Raw genomic sequence first — 15,116 nt, forward strand, 5'->3', positions numbered from 1 at the left:
AATAAGATGCACGTCATCGATCATTCAAGTATGCATGCGGATTATAATTAGACGATCCACCATCTTTAGTACATATTGATATGAGATGAGATCTTTAGAGAGGTTCATCATTTAATTTCTAATAAGGAATACATGGACTAGTTCATGGGTATAACATGTTGAACCATTACACTAAATCCAACATAAGTTCCTTCACACAAGGAGATAAAGTATGACCATATACATGTCATATTCAAAATGCTATATAATAACCAAAACATTTTATTTATGGATTTATAATTATTTTTTCTTAATATTAGATAGGTCAGTTGTTACATGATGGTCAACATGTCATGATTGATCTTCATGATCTCAAAAATGATGATGGACTTAATTATTATCATGCATCATTTTTTATTTGAGATATGTTGCACTATACCTGAGCTATTAAAAAAGATATTATATATGGATGATATTGCCTTGGAGGTTAAAACCTTATAGATATGTGGAGGCTGGCCCTTCCACTCGTCATTGCAGACATAAATAAACTCAAATATTTGTTGAGAGAAGAATTTTGTTGTGTAAAATTTAGTTATAAGTTCTTTTTTTTATTATATTCATAATACTATTTTGGCTAATTATTAGGTTGTTTTTAATACTATCTTACACATTATGAATTTTCTTATTTAAATTGGATTAGTAGAGTTTAAATTGTTAATTTATAGACGAACATGTGAACATGGTGAATAAGTTGTTATAATTTCAAATAAGGCATTTATAGGTTAAAAAGATACATTTTTATATTTTGTTATTGCCAACATCAATTATCTTTATAATTAAAAAATAAAAAAATATTACATGAATTACTATTATAATTAATGAATAAAAAAATAAAAATATATTAAATATTACACCAAATTTCTATTATAATTAATGAACAAAAACAACATCAATTACTGAATTTCTTATTGAATTTCCTCTTACATCCTTGACTTTATTGATCATCATATTGTAATATGGGTTTGAGGTTTTGAATTACACTTTTTTGGGGTTAAAGTTCAGGATTTATAGGTTTAGGGTTTAGATGTTAAAATTCAGGATTTTAGAATTTGATGTTTAGGATTTTGAATTACACTCATTTGAGGTTTAAGTTTAAAATTTATAGGCTTGGGGTTTGGATATTAGAATGGCATGGGGTTTAGATATTAGAATTTAGGATTTTAGAATTTGAAGTTTAAGGTTAGGGATTATAGGTTCGGGGTTTGTGATTTTAGAATTTAAGGTTTAAAGCCTTCAAATGACAAGTTTCTAGTTTTGGTTTTGAATTTTATAATTTCAGACTTAAGGTTAGGGTTAATGTTTATGGTTAGAATTGGATTTTAGGGTTTGGAAATTGAGATTAGAGGTTTTGTTCAGGGTTAATTTAAGTTTATGATAATGGGTGGGTTTTATTTATAGTTAACTTAGAGTTATGGTATTTTAGGGCCTGATTTGGGGTTAATTTGGAGTTATGGTAGTATAGTATGTGATTTAGGGATAAATTTTGAGTTAGGATAGTTTAAGATTTTAGTTGATAACATAATCGTGCTTTTCATTAATTGTTTTAAATCCAAATAATATTCTCATTTATGATTGTTTATCACAATCGATAATCTCATTCATGGTTATATAAAAGCATATTATTTCCGTAAAATTTTTCTTATGAATGCTATATGTTCAAGACTTTTAACAAACTATATTAGTTTGGTAAAAGAACCTTTTGAAGTAGGGTTTTTTTTCCTTCTTATAGTAATTGTATTGAAATTGAATTTTTGAAAGCCTAATTAACTCCACACCATAAGATGATGTTTGAGAATTATTATACTTTGCTTCATTGTTTTACATAAAAATGAGGCAGCTTAAATTTTCTTTTAATTCTTTGATTTTTTTATTTTTTTAAAATTCTATCTTCCAAATTTTTTCTTCTAATTTTATACTTTTACCAGTTGATCAAGTTGCCTATAAACTTGTCAAGTCAACAACGTCATGTAAATTCAACTCTCATACGAGTTAATTTTAAACTTGGATTAAATAAGAAGTTGGGTCGGAAGGTTTTAAGATTGACTTGTTGGATTTGGTTTAATAATAATGTTATATAGTCTTATTCTTCTATTTTTTTTTATTAAATTTTATTAAATCCTTCTTGGCTCTATTTTTTTTAATCAATTTCAACTTTCAATGTTTGATTAATTTTGAATTTATTTTTGCTTTGCTTTTTATGCAATTACTGCAGTTTCAAACAAATATCCCAATATTTGGTTGATGCTCAATTCTATAAGTATCTATTTTTGTTATTATATTTTAAAGCAAAAAATAGTTTAAAAACACAAAGTTGTAAAACTCAATGAAGTCCGTGACCTGGATTATGGATTTAATGGGTTAAGCCGTAAAGTCTAAGTCAATTTAATATGTTGTCATATCAATATTAAAAAATAAAATGTTTCATCTTGAAAAGATTTTTAAAATCAAATTATATTTCTACTAATTATTTGGGTTATTTTTAAATTTATCAAATCTATTGAATTATGTCGGAACAACTCTCATAGGGTTAATTTAAAATTAGGGCTAGATAATGAGTTAAGTCAAGAGAATTTAAGATTGATTTATTAAATCCAATTTAATAACAATACCAAATAATTTCTTGTATCTTGAACATTTTCTTTAATTAAAAAAATTATTATTTAATTCATAAGCTTAGCAGGAGCAAAAAAAAACGAATTAACTCACAAAAAAAAAATGGTGAGTCAAGAGTTATAAAAGCTAACCTAGGGTTGATATTTTTTAATAAGTTTATTTTTATTTACACTTATATTTTTTTAGACATCCTGTTTCATTGTGTGTTTTTGTTTTAAATCAGCCTTTATATTTTTTTTATTTTTTTCTATAGAATTATCCCAATCTTATGATTTAAATAATGAGTTTAGTGAGTTAACTTAATTTAACTCGGTTTTTTTTTTTATCTTCTATTAAATTATCTTATTTGCATGATTTGGAGTGGTGGGTTTGATAGACTTATCTAGGTTTGATGGTTTTTTTTTCTCTTGTATTAATTGATTTGTTTTTTCAATTTTATTTTATATTTGATGCGTTGATAATTAAAGTTTTGTTTTTTTTTCTATTAAGATATTTTAATTTCATAACTTAGATTAAAGATTTCATATGATAACTTGTGGATTAGCTAAAGTAATTTATTCCTCTCTTTTTTCCATCATCTTGACTAACCTGGGTAAGCGTTCTTTTTGTTCAAGCTATCATGATAACTTCTTTTTTAATTCAATCCATTTAGGTTCTTTCTGTTTTTTTCATCTTCTAATTAAATAATATCAGCTTCTGTAACTTAATCACATCTATAACTTGATGGACTTAGATTGACGGTTCTTTAAAACACACTTACAATGCCAAGTATTTATTTTTTTTCATCAAAGAAATTTGGGCGGATCAAGTATAATCTAAACGAGGTCATGGTATTTTAGTTCCTTCCTGCTTGCACATTGACAAGAGACCAAATACTGAATACTTCTGAAAAGAAGATTTGACTTTGTTTCCCCTCATGTGGAATGAAGCGAGGCTGTTGCGGCATAAAGGTGCAAGAAAAGTTTTGGGTGACGCCGAAAGAAGGGAGTTCACATGGATCCACGTGGTCAAAATGTCCATTTTCAACTCAAACTGTTGACAGAATAACAGAAATGCCACAAACCGTATACATGTAACTCGCTCCTCCCTTGTTATAAATGATTATTTCTGTGTTTAAGGTTCTCTTTTTATTCTTTTTTTTTTTAGAATCAATTTAGTTCCCAGCCCAGGTCAATAAATATCAGACAAAGTAATTAAATTCTAGGCATAAATATACAACCCTGAAATCTATCTCTAGTTAGGTTTTAAATTATACTTAGTTTTGACATTAGTCTAGCCAAACCCAATTGACTCGAAGTTAACTCATAACTTGATTGATTGACCCGTATTGAGTCGATAAAAACAAATTTTTCAAATAGCAAGATGGTATTGTTTTGACCTGACAATCTAGTAATCCAAACACTATACCAAAATAGACCCATATCAGTTCAGAAAACTTTGATATCAGATGATCATGGAAAATTATACCAAAAGTGACCCTTACCAGTTCAGACAACTTTGATGTCAGATGATAATGGAAAATTCTAACGAAGGTTTTGGAAGAGGAGAAAGTGTAAGGAGGGAAAAAAGGAAAGATAACTTTAAAGCTTCAAGGGAAGCCCCTTGCTCTTGGGAAGGAAAACAAAACTAGTCAATTCAAATCCAGGTTTACTGCATGCAATTATTCATCTACAGCTTCACATTGATGATTGTAGAAAATACACCAAATAAAATAAAATGACCATTTCTCGAGAGACGGGTAGTATAATATCAAAAGGGAAACAAGAGAACCAGTCTATCCTAATACAAAAAACCCATGACGATCTAACATTAACGAGAGAAATAAATAATGTGACAGCCAGTCAAAAGCAAGTAAATACAGAGCAAAAAAGACTAAGCAACAGAATAACCTGATATAAGGAACGCAACATGATGCCTTAAATCATTACTGATTAGGAGGGGGGGCTGGTATCATTGGGTTCTGGCTGGGCTACCTCATCAACCCTCCTGCTGTTATCATCAACCACCAGAACATCATCCATCAAGTCATCCTCCCCAACATTGATATCCTCCACATCATCCTCGTCTTCATTGTTGCTTCCACCAGGTATCTTTCTTGTCTTGGGACCATGCTCAAGCCTGTGGGTATCCAGTTCTTTGTCCATTGTTTCTTGCAAGTTTGCATCAGTGCTTGCTCTCCTCGCTTTTCTTGCATTTTGCCACCTCTCCAACTCCTTTTCCACATAACCAAGATGCTGATCCCCAATCTGCTTCTGGTATTCAGATAATTCCTCTCTCCTAGCAGCTTTCCATTCTAAAAATGCCTGATGTACAAATTTGTGAGAAGAGATGAACAGAAAGAATTCAGATCAAACAAATCTTGAGGGAATAGTCCATAATTTCAAATCCAAATCTCAACCCCCGGTTTAAGATGTACAGATCACATAAATGTATAATTTGGAGAAGATTGTTGTTGGAATTGTAACATTATCATCCAAATCTTTCTCCATAATTCAATAGGCTGAGGGACTGGGAAAGTCACAGTCAACTCACCTGTTCTCTTTGCTGGTCAAGTATGGTGGCATCTTTTTCCAACGGCTTTTTACACAAATAATAAATCGGAGGTTCTGCCTTGGTCCTGAAAAATAGATCCCACAAGCAATCAAAGTGAGTTGAAAGTTATCGGAAAACTACAGCATAATTCCCCTAAGATCCTGCAAAGATGCAGTAAAGATTCGCTGGCCCAGTTCCTTCAATACTACTACTATGCACTTGAACAGAAACTTATCTTCGTCTCAATAAAATTGTGAATATGGACACTTTTGGACCAAAGTTAAAAATAACCTGCAGAAGAAGAAGAATACACAGGATAACATTAAAAAAAGAAAGCTTAACTGGGAGAAGTTAGCAACAGAGAACAAGAGCTTATGTCAAATGGATGGTGTACCTTATAAAATTGCTAAGTTTTTTGTGGTGCTCACTCCAGCGAAGAAACAGCAATTCCAACTTCTTTTCTTCAGCCTTTGCAGCAATGCGTGCTCTGAGAGTCTGGCAAAGTAAAAGTACAATAAAAGAGAGAAAATATCATTTGTTTCTGCACGCAGAGAAAAGGAACAATTAAAGGCTTTGCCCATACAAGTTACAATCTACCAATATAAGAACAAACCAGATCTTTCTTCCTCTGTTCAGCAATTTGTTCACGCTCTTGTTGCCTCAGCCTTTCACTTTCTTCACGTGCCTTTTGTTCAGCCTGAGAAGAGTTTTTAGACATTCAATTATCACACAAAACCAGTTAAATCTCAACATGTTAAAACTTGTCTCTAGCAGGGCCAAAAACAACTTTGAAAAATATAGCATTGAACACGTCAAAAAGAAGAAGAAAAGAAGCCTTACCACTCTAGAAAAAAGGGGAAAAATCAAATGTAATGCATGCCTACTTTGGAAACTTCCAGAATCTCACAGCAACAAAACCATGGACCTATTAGTCATTCTATGAGGTGCCAAAGAGCTGTATCCCATGATACAATCTCTAACTATGAGATCTGCTTTTCTTTGTTTGAGCTTCCCTCAATGAAAGACTTGTAATATGTCAAAAATGACTTTCAAATTTTTAAGAGAGTATGAAATTTGATAACAGAGGAAAGTATTCATCTAGCCAGGCAAACAAGTTTGTGATTAAGGTTTAGTTTACCTAAAATGATTCAAAAAGGAACAGAAATGCTGGATTGATAAGAGCAGATATACTCACTCTTTGCAAGGCATTTGACCTTTGTATAAATGCTTCAGTGCCTGAAATTTTCATATCTTCTTTCCTGAATTTCTGAAGCCATTTCAAACAATACCAAAAATAGAGAAGAAATTAAGTAATAATGGACCACACATAAAGAAAGAAGAAACTAATAACAGATATGCTAATCCAAACATTCTAAAAAATATTTTGGCAAAAATTAAAAGGAGTATTATAAATCTTGATTACATGGGTAAATAAAAGAGTGTCATTTTTAGAAAAACATTATGGTGCAGAGGGTGTAACTAGTGGTATCCTGTTAGTTACTCTCAAAGGCCCACTTTAAAGAAAGAGATGGATACAAGGAGCAGAGAATAAAATTCATAACCCATTAAAAGTGATAAGAATATCTCCATAAGATTTATCTCTTCTCCTTGTATCTATCTATCTATCTATTTTTTTAAAAGTGGATTACAGGGAGTAACTAATATGATACCACTAGTTACTCCCTAAGCACCATAAAATTACTCTAATTTTTATCTTGTTTTGCTATTCATTGCAAGCAAGTTCCTACTTATATTTATTATAATATTACAGGATTAAATTTCAAGGATTCCTCAATGAGACCACATTTTTAAGCTAAGAATTTCAGATGTATATCTCCTAATAACTCTTCAAAAGGTTGCTAGCTATGGGAGTTTTAGTTGGTTCTGTCATAAGATTCCTAGATACCATTGTTATTGGGATCAAGCTCCCCCAGGAAAACCATGATCTGGATCGACTAATGGTAAATTTGTGTTTGGTGTCAACCAAATTGGCAATCTGGATTTCCTTTTTTCTTTTTTTAAGGGCAAGGAGAAATAAATACTGATGGCAGCTTCCACACATTACTTACTTTTGCACTTCCAACAACTAAACATTTGACACACTGCCTTGTGTGTCACACTCAAAGTCTCAAAAAATAAAATCACAAATACATCTGAAAGACTCGTTTAGTATGAAATTCAACACTTAAAATGAGCTAAATAGGTGCTCCAAAGCTTATCACAATCCAAACCAACATACAAAGCAAGTCTAATGCCCGCATACCATAAATTAATGCAAGTGCACATCTCATCCCCATGCTCATACCACAACACAAAACATCGCACAACATTTTAGTTAACTGTGTGCATAACCCAGCACTCCCTCTACCTTATTCAGCTTCAGGTTTTTTCAAAACCCTAGCTTCCTTCTCTTCTTCCTTTGGTCTAACATTCAACTCATGTGAATATTATTAAAGGCCAAAGACTTGAGAAACTAGCAGACTGAACTTTTCAAGAGATCAAGCATCAAGATCAACCATTTCCACCACTAACTCAAACTCAACCTTTAACCTTTTAGGGATAGAGTTTGTTTAGAAAAACTTTAGGAGCGCTTGCTTATTCTGGCAAATATATGCTGTTCACTAACCTATGGCAATCCCACAAGCAATAAAATTAGCGCAATCACAAGTACTGTATAAAACACAAAAAACCCTAAATCTCTAGTGTAATCTCTTGTGGGCTAGCATCTATCCAATGATGTCTTGCCTTTTATATTGAAGAAACACATCATCTCAAGAGATGCTCCCAGTCCCACAAAGAATGTTATTTTTCTTTTTTTCCTTTGCACATACCATAGTGTTTATCTGCTATCAAAAGTTTATTTTTTATTCAATACCCTTATTAATTACTCAAATAGTAAAAAATTAGTCACTTTGACCATTAGCTAGATGTGAGATCTTTCAGAAGATTATAGTTTTTATTGATAAAAAAAAATATGTAGCAAAATTCAAGTCATGGGGAAAAAAACCAACGCAATTAAGTTCCACTCTAGTCATTTCAGTCAAAATCCATGGAAATAACAGAAGGCAAGGAGCTAGCCTACACATACCTCCAGAGTACCTAAAAGTTGCCCCAGCATTCTTTTGTTTCTGCTAACCAAGCTTGGATCCTGATTCTTGGGTAAGACCCTTGGAACAGGCTCAATCACTGGAGTTTCAACCACCTACAAAGAAAAAAATCATAACAAAACGAAAGAATTACGAGTTGAGCCCACAGAAAACACCCTCCACAACAAGACAAGACTCCACATTTACCCTCTTCACTGCTCTTTGATTGACATCTCTCCTAGACCAACCACTTTGCCTTAACATGGCAGGCTTTCCATCAGCAAGAGTCCCTTTAGCAGGGTCATCATTTCCTTCCTCAGTCAATTGCTGCTTCTTCACATCCTCTGCTCTGGCAGGATCCTCAATGATCTCTCCATCCTCCTCCACCTTCAATCCCGGATTGCATGAAAGTTTCAATTCTAAGAAAGTTTCGACATGATAGAATCCAAGAACATGACCAAATATATACATAGGCAATGTATATGGTTTCAGGTCTACCTTAACAACAGCAGATAAAAGTCGCCTTTTTGCAGGAGGTTGATCTTCCGCCTCGTTCCTATCAGCCTAAAACCCAACCACTCAAGAAAATAAATAAATAAATAAAACCGACAAATAACAAACTCGTTGAACAGAAAGAACAAGAATACCGGTCGAACAAAGCCGCGATGACGAGCACCGTTAGAGGCGAAGTTTCGAGGGGCGGCGGCGGCGGCGGCGGCGGCGGCGGAGGAAAAGCCTCCCCTTCGAAGTCCCCGAGGATCACGAAGGCGCTCCGAAATCTACAAGATTTTGGGCATGTAATTAGCTGTACGTAAAGGTACAAGTGGTTTTAATACAGGAAAAGGTGAAGGAGATGACCTGGCGTTGTTGGCGATGGAGCTCATCGATCTCTCGTTGGAGCTCTTCCTCCGTTTTCTCTACAGCACTGCTACTACCCATTGAAATTCAAAGAGTGAAGAAGGAGCTGAAGGCTGCCTGCCTCTACAAACCCTTGCTTTGTTTCGCCTTCGGGGGGTTTTTTTTTTTTTTTCTTTTCATGTAATCTCGTGCCTCTATTATTTGTTTTATATACATTTAGTCCCTGTACTATTGTTTTTTAATTTATAATTTTAAAAAACCCAAGGGTCTGTCAGCTTGATTTAAAACATTCTCTACCACGATTTTTTTATTTATTTAAAACATGCATTTTATTTAAAATTCTAAACAACTTAACCATTTTTTCTCCATCTTGTGGAGAAAATATAATGCTTTTATCCTATAATAATTCTCATCTAATTTGTAATATAAAACAATGATTTTTTATTAGAAGCTTGGTTCTTAATACAGAAACTCATTATGATATATAAAGTAATTTTCAACCAAGAAATAAAAAATAATGTTTTTGTTGTTATTTTTATTTGATTTAATGAAAAAAAATCAATAATTTGAGTTTTATATACAATTATTTATAAAATAATTATTAATATTACTAAAAAAACTCTAGTCTAATTTAAAATAATGTCATATGCAAATTATTTTTTATATATCATTTTAATAATCTTATTTAAATCACATTTTATTATAATTATATAAAAAAACAAAATGTAAAAAGCCATTGAAAAAAAATGCTAGACATGCCTAGGCTTAAATGATAGATACATAGGTTTGGTTCAAGAGTAAAATCATGTATGTGAACATGGAAAACTAGGCTTGGATGTCTAACTCTATTTTTTAAAATAGATGCATAATATGTTGTTTAGTTGGAGAAATAGCATATCATCCATTAATACATTTTTTTACCATTGTTGGTGATAGAAAAATACAAGTATTGAGTTTTTAAACCCTTTAAACTTAGTTTTTAACTTGTTTTTATATGAAAATACCCTTAAAAGTTATAATAACTTTAATAACTTTATTTTCAATCTTAAAACACATTTAACCACTTTAAAAATTGAACATAAAACCAAATAAAAAAACTTCATAGGCATTAATATACTTTTTATGAAATAGTTAAAGGTCAAAGCCACTTTAATTCAACTTCTTTATCTAAAACGAATCCATTAATATCAAGATTTATTTTTGTTTAGCATGAACGTAAGATCAAAACATAAAAATATAAAACTAGAAGGATAAAGAAAATGCAAAAAAAAGAAAAAAAACTTTCATTCAGGTAGTTATGTTAAATGATTCAAAATTAAAAGATTTTGATGCATGCTATGGTAAACTAAATAAAATAATCAAACTAAATTAAATAAACTAAAACATATTAAAAGAAAAACCTTGATTTCAAGTAAATATCTACCTACGAAAATCAAAACTGATTATTGAAACGATACGTCAATTTATATTTTCAATATTTATCTTTCGTTAACATTAATCAATTAACTGATCCGCAATATAAATAACCGTAACCATTAAACTATCACAGTGTCTATACTAATAATTTAATTCAATGACAACCTTAAGATCTCTATAGGTTAATAAATCTAGATAATATAATTATTTGCAATCTATATTCGATTTTATTAGATATTTTCCCTAAAATTATTAACATAGATCTACTATAATTATTAAACTTAGTAACTTTACAAGTTTAAATATCATAGCTCTGATTTTAATATCAAACTTAGCAATAAATTGGTTAAAATAGTAACTTACAGTTAAACTAAACAATCATACAAAATAAACATAGAAAAAAAATCCATACTTATTATATAAATCAAAAAGAAAAAATAAAGTAGATCTCACTGTTTTTGAAATTCAAAGGTTGTTGTATCCTTTCAACAAAGAAAAATAACTTAGCATTAGCCTTGCATGTCTATTAAAAAACTAAGAGAAAGTACTTATATATATATAAGATGAGAGTTTCTTTTTCTTTTTTTTTCTGGTTACCCCTTTTTCTTTCTATATATATATATATATATATATATATATATAAGATGAGAGTTTCTTTTTTTCTTTTTTTCTTTTTTCTGGTTACCCCTTTTTCTTTCTCTCTTTCTTTTTATTTGATAGGAAACCATAATCCACACATCACTACAATCCATATATATCCTCCAAAATAATAATAGTCATTTCTAAAGTAGATAATCTACATTTAAATAGTACAATACTATTTTTCTAAAAAGAAGAAAAAGTAATATTGTCTAAAATCTTCAAGTTTTAACTTTGGGCTTCAAGAAGTTAAATTGTTAAAATAAAAATCTTTTCCATACGAAGAAATAATTGTCATATCAGTTTGAATGCTTGAGAAGTAAGTTGGACTTATTTCTTCACAAAGCTCGTATATTGGTAAAGTTTATGAATTGTCTTAGAAAATCATATTTTTTTCATATGACGTCTTTCTATACTGAAATTTCATAGATTAATGTCTTTAAGTTAAGAATCCAACCAAATTAAGTTTGCATGTAATAAACTTCTCTAACTCAAGATATTCAAGTTAGAATGATCAAATGTCAAAATTAAAAGAATACGAGACAACCTCTATAACTCAAGTTCTGCATAAAATATTAATTAGAGATCAAATTTGTCAATATTCGATATGAGTTTAAACATGATCTGAATTTTATTTTTAATTTACTTTTTATCGAATCTTACATCAAAACATACCTTCAAAATATAAAACAAAAAATATCAAAGTATTTCATATATAAAACATAAATAAAATATTAAAAAATATATAAATAAAACTATCAAATAATATAATTACATAATAAACAATCAACAAAATCAATGAAAAGTCCCTACCTAGCCCGTAAACACAAAAAGGCAAACGCACAAGCAAACACAAGAAATAACAAAGGCACCACCAAAGGAACCTAATAGCAACAACACACAAGGGAAGCATAAGACCTTCAACACAACCCACTAAAAACCACATCAGACCCATGCTAGAAACCCACAGGCCTAGAGTTGCCTTGCTTCGCCATGTAATCGACCACATAGTTTCCCTATTTAAAATTATGGACAAAGTGAGCAGCATTCAAGGTAGAGGAGCATCGAGCAACTAAACTAAATAAGCACTCGTGGAAATGTGATCTAGCAGACCTATGCTACATCTATGAGAGTCATATTCAATAATAAAGGAATGGCCAGTCAGATTAGAGCTAGAAAAAAGACACTTCCAATACTTTAACAACCACTATAAGCTCTTCTTCATTCGACTTTTTAACACTAATCAGAACAGAAAACATGCCTAAAACTATGCCTTTAGCATCTCTAAGAACACCACCTATGTCGGCTGATATGACCAAAAGATTGATATCTTCTTCTAAGTGTAGGAGTGTCGAAGTAATAAATAATCCAGCAAAGCCGGAGTCGAACCACAGGGAGGTTAATTGTATAAATTATAAATAATAATAATACAACAACAACAATAACAACAACAACAACAACAACAACAACAATAACAATAACAATAATAATAATAGGAGGAGGAGGAGGAGGAGGAGGAGGAGGAGGAGAAGAAGTTGATGAGAACTTTGAGATGAAAGATTAACGTAAGGATTAAACAATAATAATAATAAATGTCAAGGTTAAAGAATCTACTAATAGTATGTCAAACAAGTATAGTATAAACTCTTATTACTCAAATGGAAACTACACACAAAGAAGGTTCCAATCAGATTATAAATTGTTACATGATTACATTAGTTACCTTATTCGAATAATGCTAATACTTATAAATATTGTCAGACATTCATGTTTATAGCTTACGTTAACAACAAATCAAGTTCCTTTCATAGCTCAGGTGTCGGTTATACCATACAGTATGAGCTATGAAAGTGTCAAACATTTGTTATACCAAGTGTTATACAACATAAATCTAGATTAGTCATTTAACAAGCAAAATATTAAATAGTGAACAAGATAACAAATAGAAAACATATTAGTATCAAATATTAAAGTCCATGTTAAGTTTACATTATACTTATTCTTACACCATTAGTATGACCTTTTTCACCTTGACATAATAAACTTAACTAAACATAATGAATGAAAGAAAAATAAATAAATAAAATAAGAACATAAATATGATAAAAGTTAAATATGTAAAGGAAAAGAAACAAAAGACATAAACTTGATATTAATAAAAGCAAAACATAAGCAATACAAAGAGAGAAAACAAAAACATAATCTTGATCTAGAAACCAAGATGCCTAAATGCATGGCAAATGCTTTCTTTTTTATATCAAAATTGGAAACTATTGATTTTATGAGTAATTAATAAGTGGGTGGCCAACTATTAACTTGGTGACAATCCTTATCTTCTCTTATCTGCTCAAAATGTCATTGATAACATCAGAAGTGGAACCACTTGAAAACATGAAAGTTGTATGAAATTGTCTCCATTTTTTAGAGAGAAAAAATATGGAGGTCATTTGGACTTCTAGAACTCCAAATATGGGCAAAATACTGAACAGTATTCAAGTTGTAGGACAGATTCAGACTTCTTCATTATTGCTACAAATTGGACTTGAAAATGGTCTTATTAAATCTTGGGCTCCTATGAAAGTTGTAGGCCTATGTCTTAATTTTCCATCCATATAAAGTATACTTAAATCCAAGATCTATAGCTCTAGATATGACCCAATTACCGAACAATGTTCCGGTTTGGACTACACTAGCATCTCTTTTCTAAGTTTAGCTATCTTTTTGTCCTTTCAATTTCAGTTCTTAAACTCATCAATCAATCTTTTCATTTATATGATAAGCCTACATTTAAAATGAACATTTACCATAAATTAAAGGTATCTTATATTATTAGATATGTTATTATAAAAACATGTTTTAGTTAAGGAGTTATTGATACTTCAAGTGCAAAATAATAATATAAAACCTTGATAAAAATGCACTTTTAAGAAATAATCATCAGCATAGCCTGAAGTACTAGGAACTGAGGCATCAATATTCCATTTCAAAAGAGGAGGATCAGGAGACTTGAGGTTGAGGAATCTTGGAATTAGACCATTTGGTGATACCCTCCACTGAGATCAAAAGGTTCAAAGCATTATAAGTAAACTTAGGCATTAAGACATTAATCCAATCAAGATAATTCCCCTCTTAGCTAGCCCCTTTCTCGTATTAATCTTGTCTAGGATAGTCATCCATCAAAAGGCTTCAATTTTCATAGGCACTAAACCTTTCCACAAACCTCTGAAGGAGAGGAGATTGTTGCTATTACTAGAGGGGAGCATAAGCTTAGTTTAAAGATCTCACTAAAAATAACCATTAGGAGTAACTTTTCAAATCAACTTGTCTCATTCTCTTTATCAAGCATAAAACTAGAGAGTAACCAGGATAAAGACAACATGTTGGAAAGTACATTCATTTAAAAAATAAAGCTTTATTTATGGCTAGTATAGCACCAATTCCTAAACCTCCATGATCCTTAGGAAGAATTATAGTATGCCACTTGACTTGACAGATTTTCTTACCATTTTCAGCTCGAGACCACAGAAAAGCGTAATCTTCTTTTCAATCAAAGAGGTAACCAAAACAAGGATATGATAAAAGACACAATAATTTAAAGGAAGATTGCAAAGCATGGACTTGATGAGGCAGATTCTGCCTCCTATAAAAAGATACCTCTCTTTTCAAGATGTCAGTCTTTTACTGATTCTATTAATAGCAAGTTTCCATATTGCAGAATAGTGGCTGGAGGCCCTAACAGGCAAGCCTATATATATAAAATGAAAAGATTCTACTTTAAATCATAAGGAAAAAGCCATGTTTGAGATGATTTCACAATCAGGGCCAAAACCTTGAAGAAATTCACCTTCAATCCAGAAACCAACTCAAAGTATTGGAGAATTCTTTTAACATTCTGAATGGAGGCAAATTTATCATAACTAGAGATGAGAGTAT

General features: G+C 31.0%; 1 pseudogene; it reads right to left on the minus strand.

Moving 5' to 3' along the window:
• Positions 1-4,298: 4,298 nt before the first annotated feature.
• Positions 4,299-9,300, minus strand: LOC105140834 (uncharacterized; annotated as a pseudogene).
• Between the last annotated feature and the right edge of the window lie 5,816 nt (positions 9,301-15,116).

This window comes from Populus euphratica, unplaced genomic scaffold (assembly GCF_000495115.2).
Source record: "Populus euphratica unplaced genomic scaffold, PopEup_1.0 scaffold168.1, whole genome shotgun sequence".
Classification (NCBI taxonomy): Eukaryota; Viridiplantae; Streptophyta; class Magnoliopsida; order Malpighiales; family Salicaceae; genus Populus; species Populus euphratica.